Here is a 14,675-nt window from a genome sequence, read left to right as displayed (position 1 = left end):
AGTTTCTCAAGAAATATCTAACTGATGACAATGGGGATAAATGTTTTCAGTTAAACTTTTTTGTACTAGAATCTGTAAATAGGGGAAGAGGCTTCCTATCAGGTATATCCATCTTGCCTTTTAATTTTGTCTTTTTAATCTCCTGTTTCCTCCCCAGTTCTATTCAGTTTTGAGGAAAAAAATCCAAATCAAAGAATACATTACTAATAGATAACTGGGTAATTAGAAAACTAATCTGATTATATCATCACAGGCTTCCTGTAGTTACTGGTCTTGATTGTCAGAATTCTAAAGCATCACTGATGAGGTATTTCCCAAACTCCCTACAGATGGAAGAAGAAAAGGATTGTATTGAAAAGTTGATTGTAACAGTTTCTTCTGTCTTAGACTGATAACTGGTGAGGAGATAGTGGGAGAGATGCATCAATAATATTTTCCCAGAGTTTAGAGAATAAATATTTCCTAAAGTTATCTCCAGGTATAAAATTCAAAGACCAAGGAGAGAATTTCTTGAGGTTTGTGCAAAATCTAAGGGAAAGGTAGATAGGAGCCTTAGGAAAGTTAAAAGTGAGGCTGGAGAAGAAAATGAGGAGACTTTGTGGAAGTATTTCGTGAAAAACAATAGAGACATAAGAATGAGTAGCTAACAAGTTTCTGAGGTGGGTTAGATAATCTAAAAATTAATAATACATGATTCTGATTTTTAACAAATTGGAGGAGAAATTCAAATGACTGAATGGTTCTCTCTCATAAGATTTTACCATTCTCTTAAACAGTTTTTTGTATTCATGCAGTTCTAGTTAGACTTATATTAATGGGAGAGGTGCTCTTGTAGTTGAGTTGATGGGTTGTCAAAGTTAATGGGGATTGAGTGTAATTAAAAGCTTCCTGCAATAAGTTGCCAGTTTTTTCCTCTGTCCTTTATTTCCATTAATAAAATAAAGCCAGGGGTGTTTTAATTGTGGAAGACTATTAATAATTGGATTCCTTATGATGTTCAGTGTGTTAGCAAGGATCCTTAGCTAGGCCTAACTTATATTAGGAATTAGGTCACATTCTAATTTATAATTTCATATTTTTTTCTTTACTTCAGTACCTCTGCTTCACCTCAAGTAAAACCTGATGGCTTTGAGTTGTTTAAGTACTCAGTCAACTTTTTCACCACTTTTGTTCTTTAGTCTCTTGTTTATGGAACCAAATAAAGTTCAGTGGCCAGCCTATAGTCTTAGAGGTAGATCAAGGAATTAGAATAAGGAGTCATAAGCATCTGATCTTCTCTTCATATTTATTAACTGACCATACTCCCCAGAATTTAACTTATATGTTAATTGTTCAATATTAGACACAAGCTTTATTGTTTTTTAGTTGTTTTTTTTTTTTTTTTTTAATGTATGACAGACACACACAGAGAGAGGCAGACACAGGCAGAGGGAGAAGCAAGCTCCATGCAGGGAGCCCGATGTGGGACTCAATCCCGGGTCTCCAGGATAACACCCCAGGCTGAAGGCAGCCTGGCTGCCCCACAAGCTTTATTTTATTTTATTTTATTTTTTTTTTTTATTTTTTTTTATTTTTTTTAATTTTTATTTATTTATGATAGTCCCAAGCTTTATTTTAAAGTCACACACAGGGGCAGCCCCGGTGGCGTGGCGGTTTAGCGCCACCTGCAGCCCAGGGCCTGATCCTGGAGACCCTGGGATCTAGTCCCACGTTGGGCTCTCTGTGTGGTGCCTGCTTCTCCCTCTGCCTGTGTCTCTGCCTCTCTCTCTCTGTGTGTCTCTATGAATAAATAAATAAAATCTTTAAAAAATAAAAACAATGGAAAAATAAAGTCACACACAGCAAGGGTCCCTGGCTGGCTCAGTTGATAAAACATGTGACTCTTGATCACAGGGCTGTGAGTTCAAGCCCCACTTTGGGCGTAGAACCTATGTAAAAATACATACATACATACGTACATAAATACACAAATAAATAAAGTTACACACAGCAGTCCTCTACAGTACTCATCATGTCTTTCTACCAGAAGTGTCTCTAACAGCAGAGGGTAGTGAATAAAAAAACCTCTGGGGCAGCACCCGTGGCTCAGCGGTTTAGTGCTGCCTTCAGCCCAGGGCCTAATCCTGGAGACCCAGGATAGAGTCCCACATCGGGCTGCCTGCATGGGGCCTGCTTCTGCCTCTGCCTGTGTCTCTGTCTCTCTCTCTTTCTCTCTCTCTCTGTCTGTCTCTCATGAATAAATAAATAAAATCTTTAAAATGAATGAATGAATGAATGAATGAATGAATGAATGAAAACCTCTGGCAGTCTGGGTATACAGAGTTTAAAGGAGTCTATTATAAGCCTGAGATTTATTTGAATTATTATAGTCTACTTTAAATTTCAAATTAAATATCTGTATCTCTGTTGCCATAAAAATATTACTTTCCATCGGGGTATCTGGGTGGCTCAATCAGTTAAGTGTTGGACTCTTGAGTTTTGGTTCAGGTCATGATCTCAGGTTGTAAGATTAAGCACTACCCCCAACCCAGTGGACACTGCTCTGGGTGTGGAGCCTGTTTAAGATTCTCTTTCTCCCTTTCCCTCAGCCCTTCCCCACTTCCTCTCTCTTAAAAAAAAAAAAAAAAATTGAAAATATTACATCCAATCAAGTAAAACTGATGCTCTGGGAGTATGATTTATACTCAACCTTTGATTTCAGTAATTCCTACCACACTGAGGCATGACCCTGGGGTACTTGTATCCCAGTTTAAAAAGCATGGCTCTAGAGAAAAAGAACATTGAATAGGAAAAGTTGTGAACTGGAGTTGAGTTCACATAGTTGTAGCAGGGGTTTAGAAGCCACTGTTCAAAAGCGCATATCATTTACTCAAGTAGCCACTTGCCAGTAGAGGCTTTTACTGGTTGATCTTCCAAATTATTAATTCTGTCTCTTTTAAAATATTGTTTTGATGGACATGTGTAATCTTCTACCTATTATATCAGAAGACATCTAATTAAGAAAAAGAATAGGAATCTGTACATTTCTTCCATGTCCTTAATCCACATTTTAAAAGTTTTTTTTTCTGATTATAATACATGATCATTGTAGAAAGTTTAGAAAATATAAGTGATCATAAAGAAGAAAGTTATCACTTAGAACCCACATCCCATAAGAAACCTGCCCTTTTTTTTCAGTAATCCTCACTTTCTGATCATGTTCTTATTTTAAATAGACAATATAAACTAATGGCTTAATACAGTTCTATTCTTTAGCAGTTTCTTAATGTACTCAACTCTTGTCTTTGTACATTAAGGTGACTTGTTTGCTGTTATGAATAGTCTGTATTTGGTATCCTTGTATACAGATCTTTGAAGATTTTTCTGTTTTGTTTTTGCTAGACATGATACTATAAGGTCAAAAATGGAACCAATTTTAAAGCTCTTGATAGAGATTGCCAAAAAGCAGAGGATGATGATTAGGTGACTAATTCCTAACTGTTATTGAGAACATTGCACCATTCATCTTTGCTTATATCAGAATTCTGTTATGGAAGTCTCTAAAATGATTGACCATGTGAAAATTTGCAATAGGTATGGCTATGAATATTCTTGTGCTAGGAATTTTTACTACATTTTTCTATTTAAATTATATATAGTAAATAATATTTAAAGACTGAATCTACAACATGGAAAATGGGACACCTTGGTTGAAAGATCTGTTCTCCATACTTGAGTAGAAGTAGGCAAGCAAAAAGGGAAATGAAATGTATTTTAGGCAGAGGGAACAGTATAGCAAAATCTAAGATACTCAGTAGCCTGGCTTATTAAAGATACTACCAGAATCTTAGTATAGCAAATTTTACCTGCAGTTGAAATACCTAATATCTGAACCCACATGTTGTTTTTAAGAAACTAACTGTTGTCAAGAAAATACTTGTGATACTAGCATTGATCAAGAGTGGAAGAAAACTACTCCCAGCTAATGGCAGAAAGGCAACCTACTACTGCCCTTGTACCTTTAATGACAGACATTTTGCAAGAGATCAAAACAGAAAAAGTGTTTATGTACTTTGTAAAATCTAGCTTTAGCATCTAAAAAGTTTGATGGCATTCTCAACCCTTTATTTGGACGTTAATATTCATGCTATGTTAGTGAGACCCTATGACTCCCACCAACACCCCCATATGAACTCCTCAGCCTACTGAGTCAAATGTACGTGAAAGAACCTCTATCTGGTGACCTCACCTCACTCTGACTTTAAAGGGATGAGTCCTTAAGACCAAGCACATCTTCCATTGACCAAAAAGAGAACCTAGATTGAAATCATGGTCCAGCTAGTATACACATTGTTAGGCATTGGCATGAGTAGTGTTTAGAATGTGCCTGAGATGCGTGGGGAAGCCTGAGGTAAGATAGCCAGTAATGAGTGCTGCTCTTGGCATTCCAGGTATGTTTATAAGCACATGTGCCTGTCAGCTAAGCCAGGTTCCTAATGTATAACTTTTCCACTGGTCTATTTTGCAATTAAGAAGCATTTTATACCACAGAAAGCTATTCTGTGAAAGATTTATATGCTATTTAAAGGCTCTGTCGAAAGTTGAAAGCACTGAAAAAGGTCTTTAAAGAACACATGATGTTTTCTCTCAGTATTTTCTGTGGATGCAGTGTCTCTAGTTTAACTACAGAATAAGCTTTGACTTGTCTGCCCTCTAGTGGAGATCTGTGGTTATATTGCGCAATGTCCGGCTTTAGGAAGAGTGCCTCATTTTTCCTAATTGGCTTTCTAAATTTTAGCCTCTGTTTCCTTAGAGAATGTTCATTACCACCAAAGCAACGTATTTATAATTTTGTTTAATTTTCTAAAATGCTGATAAATACCTTCCCTAGCTTTCCCCTTGGGATCAGGCCTAGATCCCTGCCTTTTGCAACTTTGTAACTCATCTCAAGGCAAGTCCTATGTTTCATTCAACTCAGCAGATCCACTTACCACCACTCCAACAGTGCCAAATGTATTCCCTATTTTCCTTCTTTTTGCTCATGTCTCAAATGCCCTGTCAGTCTCTGTGCCTCTTCAAATTTTACTCTTCTGTCAAGATTGGACTCATAGCTCACTGTTCCTGTGAATACCGTAACCCATTGTGAGATCTCTCTTCTGAATTGGTGAGATCTCTCTTCTGAATTCAGTTCAGTGAACTATACTTCCTGTGCCATGCAATTACACTGTACTTGTTTGTATCTACTGTTCAAATATAATGACCAGATAAACTCCTTGACTATAATACTGTCTCAAAACTTCTTTTTGTCCCCTGTGGACTCTAGGAGCTTTTAATGAATATGTTGATTATTTATTTGCCAAAGATATCCCATATCCTGATTCCGTCTTTTCCCCTGTTGATGGCTGAATAGCTAATTATCTAGATTTAAATATGAATACAAACAAAATAGCAATGCATTTCCCCCTAATCAAACTAGTCTTAGCAGCACACTAGGTCTTTTTTTTTTTTTTTAAGATTTATTTATTTATTCATGAAAGACACAGAGCGAGGCAGAGACAAAGGCAGAGGGAGAAGCAGGCTCCTCACAGGGAGCCCTAAGCAGGACTCAATCCCAGATCCTGGGATCACGCCCTGAGCCATCCAGCAGTACACTATGTCTTAAATATTCTCGTTTCTTTTTGATCATATATTTATCAACTACTTGGTTTGAAAATGACTTTGGAAAATTTGAAACAATTATGCTGCTTAGTAGTATTTGGTAGGTAATCAGTGTTCCTTTATTACTCTTCTACATGTGTTCTTTGCCCAGCTTGTTTCCTTGATTGCTTTATGAAGTATAGTTGGCATATTATATTACTTTCAGGTATATAACATAGTGATTCTGCAATTATATATATTATGAAATGCTCACCAGATAACTGTACTTACCATCTGGCACCCTACAAAGTTATTAAAATATTATTGACTATATTCCCTATGCAGTACTTTTCATCCCATAACTTATTTTATAACTAGAAGTTTGTACTTCTAAATCTCCCTCATCTATTTCACCTATACCCTACCCCTCCTTCCCTCTGGAAACCTCTAGTTTTTTCTCTATATATATTAATGTATTTCTCTTTTTGTTTTCTTTTGTTGTTGTTGTTGTTGTTTTTGCTTATTTATTTTCTAGGTTCCTCATATAAGTAAAATCATACAGTATTTATTTTTCTCCATCTGACTTATTTTATTTAGCAAAATACCCTCTAGGTCCATCCATGTTGTTGCAAATGCCAAGATTTCCTTTTTTTACAGTTGAGTAGTACTCCATCTTACATCTGTATCATATTTTTTTATCTGCTTGTCCGTTGATGGACACTTAGGTTGCTTACATATCTTGGCCACTATAAGTAACATTGCAATAAACATAGGGCTGCATTTATCTTTTCAAATTAGCATTTTTGTTTTCTTTGGATAAGTGCCCCGAAGTGGGATTACTGGATCATATAGTACTTCTATTTGTTGTTTTTTGAGGAACCTTGATACTGTTTTTCAGAGTGGTTGCATCAATTGACATTCCTACCAACAGTGCACAAGGAAGGTTCCCTTTTCTACACATCCTTACTAACATTTATTTCTTATCTTTTTGATACTAGCTATTCTGACTAGTGTGAGGTTATGATCTCATTGAGGTTTTGATTTGCATTTCTGTGATGATTAGTGATTGATGATCAGTGATGTTGAGAATTTTATCATGTATCTGTTGGCTACCTTTAAGTCTTTTTTGGCAAAATGTCTATTCAGGTCCTTTCCCCAGTTTTTAATGGTATTATTTTAGGGTGTTGAGTTCTCTGAGTTATATATATATATATATTCTGGATATTAACTCCTTATTGGTTATATCATTTGCAAATATCTTCTGCCATTCAGAAGGTTGCCTTTTCATTTTCTTGATGATTTCCTTTACTGTGCAAAAGCTTTTTGTTTTATGTAGTCCCAAATGTTTGTTTTTGCTTGTTTCCTTTGCCTTTGGTGACATATCCAGAAAAATATTTCTGAAGTTGATGTCCAAGAGACTATTACTGCCTATTTTCTTTAAGAGTTTTATGGTTTCAGGCTTATATTTAATAAGTCTTTAATCCATTTTGAATTTATTTTTGTGTATGGTACAGAAAGGCCTGATTTCATTCTTCTGCATGTAGTCATTCAGTTTTCCCAACACCAGTTATTAAAGAAACTATCTTTTCCCCATTGTATATTGTTGCCTCCTTTGTTGTAGGAGCACATTAACCATATAAGAGTGGGTTTATTTCTGGGCTCTCAATTCTATTCCGGTGGTCTATGTATCTGTTTTTGTGCCAGTAGTATACTGCTTTGATTACAACAGCTTTGTAGTATAGTTTAAAATCTGGGACTGTGATATCTCCAGCTTTGTTCTTCTTTCTCAAGATATCTTTGGCTGGGAACCCTGGGTGGCGCAGTGGTTTGGCGCCTGCCTTTGGCCCAGGGCGCGATCCTGGAGACCCGGGATCGAATCCCACGTCGGGCTCCCGGTGCATGGAGCCTGCTTCTCCCTCTGCCTGTGTCTCTGCCTCTCTCTCTCTCTCTCTCTCTCTCTCTATCTCTCTGTGACTGTCATAAATAAATAAAAATTTAAAAAAAAAAAGATATCTTTGGCTTTTCAGAGTCTTTTGTGGATTTATTTCTGAATAATGTTTCAAGTTGTACCTTTGGTTAATTGTATCCTAATTCTTTATATCCACAAACAATTCACATGTTTAATATGAAGAAAAACTTCAATAAGCAGATTTTATCTAGCTCCTTCAGATGTTATCAGTGCCTTTTTTATTTTTAAATTCCTTGGGGAGGCGTGGTAATAATCATGTGTTGCAGAGGACTGGTACTAAAACCAAAAGTCAGGGATGCAAGGGTGGCTCAGTGGTTGAGCATCTGCCTTCAGCTCAGGGTGTGATCCTGATCCAGGGATCGAGTCCCACATTGGGCTCCCTGTAAGGAGCCTGCTTCTCCCTCTATGTCTCTGCCTCTCTCAGTCTTTCATGAATAAATAAATAAAATCTTTTAAAAAAATAAAATAAAAACTTTATTGGAGTGTGGCTAGCAGAATACACACAGAAAAACAGAACAGATGATATAGGTGAAAGAGGCATACAGGCATTATCTCTAGGGTGAAGCTAAGACAGAGCTAAGAATTTTAAATCTAAGTTTAGAGAACAGATAAGATTTGCTGTAGGTAGAAATTATACTCAGAATATTTAGCAACTGGTCTGGCATTGCTATAAAACTAATTAAAATAAGCAGGAGCAAGACCTGGAAATCCTCTACTGTCCAGACATCATCCTGATTGTTGTCGGATCTTGAAACATTCTGAGAGGGAGTAGACAGCTACTATTTGCCCTCTGGTATAGAAGTATTTCAATGTTTAAACAATTAGTACAGTTATACCACTATGTCCTGGCTAAACACAAGACTGTATGTCCATATTGAGGGCTTAGGCTACAAAGAAGGAAATGGACCAATGGCGAAGTCGTCGGACAATGAGATGTGGAATTTCACTTGAGTAGAAGGGAACAGAATCTGGATAGGGAGTAACTCAAAGACAAGGCCTTAGGATCAGGCCCCTATCAGTGTCCCCACAGTATTCTTTTAATATAAGAGAGGTAGCTTGTTCTGGCAGAAGGTTTGACCTTAACAGACAGAATCTTGACTCTACTGCTTACTCTCAGGTTAAATCTTCACACTTTCATGAGTTAGTTTCTTCAGCAGAAAAAGTAAGTCCCTAATCATACCTGCATAGCATTCATCCCAGGGTGGCTTAAATGAATTATAGTCATGAAAAGACTTTTTTTTTAGAGATTTTATTTATTTTTTTAAGAAAAAGAGCATGAGTGGAGGTAGGGGAGAGGGAGAAACTGGCTCTGCACTGAGCAGGGAGCCCTACGTGGGACTCGATCCCAGGACCATGGGATCATGAACTGAGCCAAAGGCAGATGTTTAACCAGCTGAGCCACCCAGGTGCCCCATGAGAAGACTTTAAATTATGGAGAAGGAAAACATGGCACAGAGCCATAGTCTTACTACCTTATGATGGATGCTAATTGCTTTCTTTCCCATTTTAAGCACTCATCTTTGATTGACAGACCAAGGATATGACCAGTAATTTAATGGAGATGACGCATATGATATATTGGAATTAGCTGAAGGTTTATTCCTACTTCTGCCACTTACTAGGTTGTGATACCTAGTTGTGATACCAAGGTTATGATACTTTGTGCAGTATTTATTAATTCATCTAATGTCTACTGAGCATATGACTATCACTATGCAAACATATTCCTGCCCTTACAGACCTTATAGTCTAGAAAGGGGGACAATTGACCTTTTGGAGAGCTAAGTTACCATTATCACTGATCTCCCTGGTACCTAGCATAGTTACCTTGAGGAAGTAGTAGCTATGTGTATCCTGGGCTTTTTGATGTTTTTTCCAAATGTTAAAGAGAAAGATTTCAATCTTTAACTGCTTGTTAGTTATCTATGAAGCTTTTTAAATTTACAGATTCTTGTGCCGCATACCTCATGGTATAGAGGTAAATGTTTAAAAACCTGTTCTCTGGGCTGGGGCTGATTTGTATGTAGCATTTGCTGATTTCCCGGGTAAATACCCACTATGGCCAATTTCAAGCTACCAATGTGAGTGTCACAACATTCCTAAAACTCTAACAATTGGCTCTCATGAGCCTACTAACCAGCCCCAACACACCATTGGCCCCACCTCAAAGCTAAGGAATAAAAATTGGTAAGCATGAGGACTAAAGATTATTGTTATTAAAAAGTTGTAAAGGAAGCCAGAGTTAAGAACCTTGTAAAGTTTTCATATTGCCTGCTTGTCAGTTATAACAAGTTCAGAACACAGTAAGTCTTGTTGCTTTTTGAAACCAAGTAGCCTCAAAGAGGTGGATCTCTGATGATAGAAAAGACAACATAGCAATTCTGAAATTTTCACAAATGGGTGAGTTAAGTAGCACATCTTAAGAACATTTTTAAAGATTATAGACAAAAGACACCCAGCAACAGCTCCCAATGGTAACCCAGAAACAGAACTGGGTGGTGTCACAAGTTTGGAGGGAGACAGACAGCTTATCAGATGATTTTTAAAAATGTCATGAACTTCAGGCTTTTGAAACCATCTTTCAAAGCTGGGAAGGGATGTAGGAGAGGGGAGTGGGGCCTTCCATGTTGATGAAACAGTGTGGACAAAGGAAGCTAATAGATACCTTTGAAGTATAATGAATGAGTCCACTTGGATTGAAGCATATGGAAAGTGTGAAGAATCTTATAACAGTAAGGTTCGGGAAAGTACATGCTTAACAACACCTGTCTAGTGCAGTGTATTTCAAGGCTAGCAGCATCTCCCTCTCCCCAGCCTACTCATCAGCAAATATCACCTGGGTGCTTACATTTTTCCAAACATCTTTTATTTAGCAACCTACTTTTATGCCCAGGTAGTAATAGATTCATAAGAACGCTTTAATCTTTCAGTTCATACTTAATGGTTCCTGAAAATAGCCTAAAATTAAATTCTATTTAAAATCTCATACCATATTGTTTATAGGTTGAATTTTTCTTAGGAGCATCAAGAACTAATTATTTAATAATAGGACTCTGGAATATAAAAAACAAACAAACAAACATATATTTAGTCATTCAATTAATTAGATCTCTTCCTTACACATTAGAAATTATTCCATTCACTAAGAAGAAACTAAGAGCTATCTCTGTATTTTCCTCCTGGTATTTTCTAATGTTCTGAGCAGGTTGACTATTTTGGCTTTTTTTTTTTTTTTCCTAACAAGGTGTGAAGTTACTTGACAGAGTAGTTGGTTATATCTGTCATATGCACTTGTTAGAATAGAATAATAAGAATTTTACCTTTAGTTACCATTTAAATACCACCATTCAAGATAACTGTATGACTTATTCTTATTGAGTAAGCAGTGTTTTATCTTTGCTTTTGTGGCAATGGATTCTACTGAAAGAAATATAATTGAGCATTTTCTTCATTCCTTTTGAATCCATTGTACTCTAAGGCCTACAGTACCTTGATATATACTAAGTTGTTTTTTCTTTAAGTCTCTTTTTCCAAGTAATAGCAATGGAAAGCAAATCATTCATTGCCCTGAATATTGTAATATTAATCTAAGAAAGAAAGAAAAAAGTTGAGGATCTTGCATTAGAAGCACTACTCTGACCTGCTTTTTTGTGTGTGCCAAAGAAATTTTCCATTCCTTTGGCACTATTTTAAAGTGTAGAAGTCATAAAAGAAAGTTGACAATGGTATTATTTTATTATAAGCCATGAAAAAGGAAATGCTTTCTTTTGTGGCTCCCTCCCTACTCCCTATCTTTGGATATAGGTATCAAAGTCAGATTCTTAGTTTAGAGGAAGCTGGTTATAGCAGAAAGATAGACCTGAGTTCAAATTCTAACTATACCGTTTATTGGCATTGTGTCATTGAACAAGTCTAATTATGGTGCTTAGTAAATAACATATAAAGTACTTGGCTCATAATGATGCTCAATAAATGTTAGTTTGTTCACCTCTGTAGATATAAATTATTTTGTTGTGTATGCCCTCCTAAGGAAGCATCAAGGATGTTTTTGCTTTTTACTTCTCCATATACTTTCATCACAATTCTCACAGGTTAAAAAAAAAAAAATGTAGGGTGCCTCATTGGTTTAAGTGTCAGACTCTCGATTTTTGGCTCAGGTCATGATCTCAGGGTTGTGGGATTGAGCCCCATGTCAGGCTCTGTGCTCATCAGAGAATCTTCTTGAGATTCTCTCTATCCCTTTCCCTGTGCCGCTCCCCCCTACTCATGCACACACTCTCTCTCAAATAAAAAATCTTTTTTAAAAAGAAAAAATCCATCAAAGAACTGAAAATCATTTGAATTATCCTCCTTTTGGTCTGCTCCTTTTAGGTATGAGGCAAAAAGCATGAAGTTAGTAATAGGCCATAAACATAAATGGTTGTTCATACTTATTAATAATCAAGGCAAAGCAAATTGAGACCATAGTTAGATATAATACTAGATTGGCAAAAAATAAAAACATGACGGTTCCAAGTGTAGCTAGGATTTAACATTAACCAAAACACTCTTTCCTGGTGGGAGTGTAAGTCAGCACAACTACTTTGGAAAATAAATTGGCACTATCTTGTAAATGTTAACCTTTGTTTACCCTGTGACCCTGCAATCCCATTGCTTAGTATATATCCTGTGTTGACACTCTTATGCATATAGACCAAAAGACATGTACAAGAATGTTTATAGTGGCATGGTTGATGTCACCAAAAATGGGGAACAATCTATACAAGTAGAATGGATAAACTTTGTTATTTATATTCATATAATGCAGTCTTTTACCTTGGTAAAAATGAAATATAGCTATATGTAGTAAGTGGGTGGATCTTGTTAGCTTTTAATACTTAGTATTAAAAAAGCATATTGGCAAGACCACACATATATATAATAAAAATTTTAAAGCTCTTAAACAATCAAAACTAAATGATATATTGTTTAAGAATAAAGCCATAATTTTAAAAAGACAGTGGAATAGAAAATAATGAAAAGAGGTAGAACCAATAAATTAAAATGAAATTCTAAAAAATATTCAAATAATACAAAAGAAGACAGAAGAGGAGGAATGAAAATGTAGGTGACAAATAGAAAATAAATACTAACATTGTAGATCCAAATCTAATTGTATCAAATTACATTAAATGTTAATGAACTAAACACTATAATTAAAAGGCAAAGATTGTCACAATAGATAAAGCAAAATACAACTATATTTTTAAAAAGATTTATTTATTTCAGAGAAAGAGAATGGGGGAGGGGACAAGGGAAGAGGGAGAGAGATTCTCAAGCAGCCTCCATGTTAGATGCAGAGTTGGACTTGGAGTTCAGTCCCACAACCCTGAGACCATGACCTGAGCTGAAACCAAGAGTCAGACACCCAACCGACTATGCCACCCAGACACCCCAAGATGCAGTTATGGTTTGTTTATAAGAGACATTCTTTAGGGATACCTGGGTGGCTCAGCCGTTGAGCATCTGCCTTCAACTCAGGACATGATCCTGGGTCCAGGGATCGAGTCCCACATTGGGCTCCCTGGGGAGCCTGTTTCTCCCTCTGCCTCTGCCTCTGTCTCCGCCTCTGTGTGTGTGTGTTTCTCATGAATAAATAAAAATCTAAAAAGAGAGACATTCTTTAAAATATAAAGAAACTGAAAAATAAGTCTTGCAAACCATGAGCATAAATAAGTGTAACAGCTATATTAATATCAGATAAAGTAGATTTCAAGACAGAAAGTCTTACTAGAAGATAAAGCAAAATCTTGAAAAAGAATCAAGTTAGAGGATTTATATTTCCTTCAAAACTTACTATAAAATCCAGTAGTCAAGATAGTGTGGGCCTGGCATAAAAACTGACAAATAGATAAATGGAACAGAATTAAGAACCCAAAAGTAGACCTCACATATACAATCATTTGATTTTTTACAAGGGGCCAAGTAATCCAATGGGGAAAGGAAAGTCTTCAACAAATGATACTTAAAACTAGGTATCCATGTGAAAAAAAAGGAACCTCATCCCACACCCCTGCCTGACACCATATACAAATATTTTTTCAGGATGGGTCATAGATAGACCTTATATATGATCAAGTATTTTTGTAACTAAAGAGTAAGCAAAAGTTTCTGAGGACATGGAAAACAATAACCATAGGAGAAGAAAAATGCTAAATGTAATTGCAGCTTTCATACATTGTCGATAAGTGTAAAGTGTTACAAGCACTTTGGAAAAAGGCCTGGCAATTTCCTACAAAATTATGCATGCATCTGTCCCATTACCCAAGAGAAACAAAAACATATTTCCACTAAAACAACACAAAAAGGGCATCTGGGTGGCTTAGTCAGCTAAGCCTCTGACTCTTGGCTTTGGCTCAGGTCATGATCAAGCAGACTGTATGCTGAGCACAAAGCCCAACAGGGGCTGGATCTCAGGACCTTGATATCATGACCTGAGCCAAAACCAAGAGTCAGATGCCCAACTGACTGAGCCACCCAGGAGCCCCAGTACTAGTCTAGCTCTTAAGTAGAAAAGTATTTACAGGTATTCATTGTATTACTGTGCCTCGTAACTTACATTTATCTTAAATATACCCTTTATATAGTTTTTATACAATTAAAAGATATGAGAATACATCAGAAGTTGAGCTCATTAATTGTAGTAATCATAAGGAAGCACTATTTGTTAAATGAGATTCCAGGAAATCATTTCTATATATAATAGTTCCCTTGGGCCTCAAAATCTAACATTTACATTTGCTTATCTGAATCTTTTCATTTTCTTTCTTGCAAACTTTCCAGATTCTATTGACTCTAGGGACAATCAGTTATTTTCCTTTTAACACTCTTCAGTCCTTAAAGGGTGAATACTTCTGAACCTAAAACCTCCCTTTAGGCAATAGTTTAGCACACTATGACATTTAACTTTTGTTCTCTCTGTAGGTAGATTCTTTGCTATATTCTTTCCTTTGTGGGAAATAATAGGCATGCCTGAAATCAATAATGAAAATAGGGTACCTGGGTGGCTCAGTGGTTGAGCATCTGCCTTTGGCTCAGTTTGTGATCCTAG

The 14,675-nt window shown here is 36.4% G+C and overlaps 1 protein-coding gene across 4 annotated transcripts in view; it reads left to right on the top strand.

Annotated features, from left to right (window-relative positions):
- Nucleotides 1-14,675, top strand: part of SSH2 (slingshot protein phosphatase 2) — a 235,283-nt gene that overhangs the window by 78,676 nt on the left and 141,932 nt on the right. The window lies entirely within an intron of this gene.

Source organism: Vulpes vulpes, chromosome 2 (genome assembly GCF_048418805.1).
Source record: "Vulpes vulpes isolate BD-2025 chromosome 2, VulVul3, whole genome shotgun sequence".
In the NCBI taxonomy this organism is placed as follows: Eukaryota; Metazoa; Chordata; class Mammalia; order Carnivora; family Canidae; genus Vulpes; species Vulpes vulpes.
This window is presented reverse-complemented; position numbering and strand designations above follow the sequence as displayed.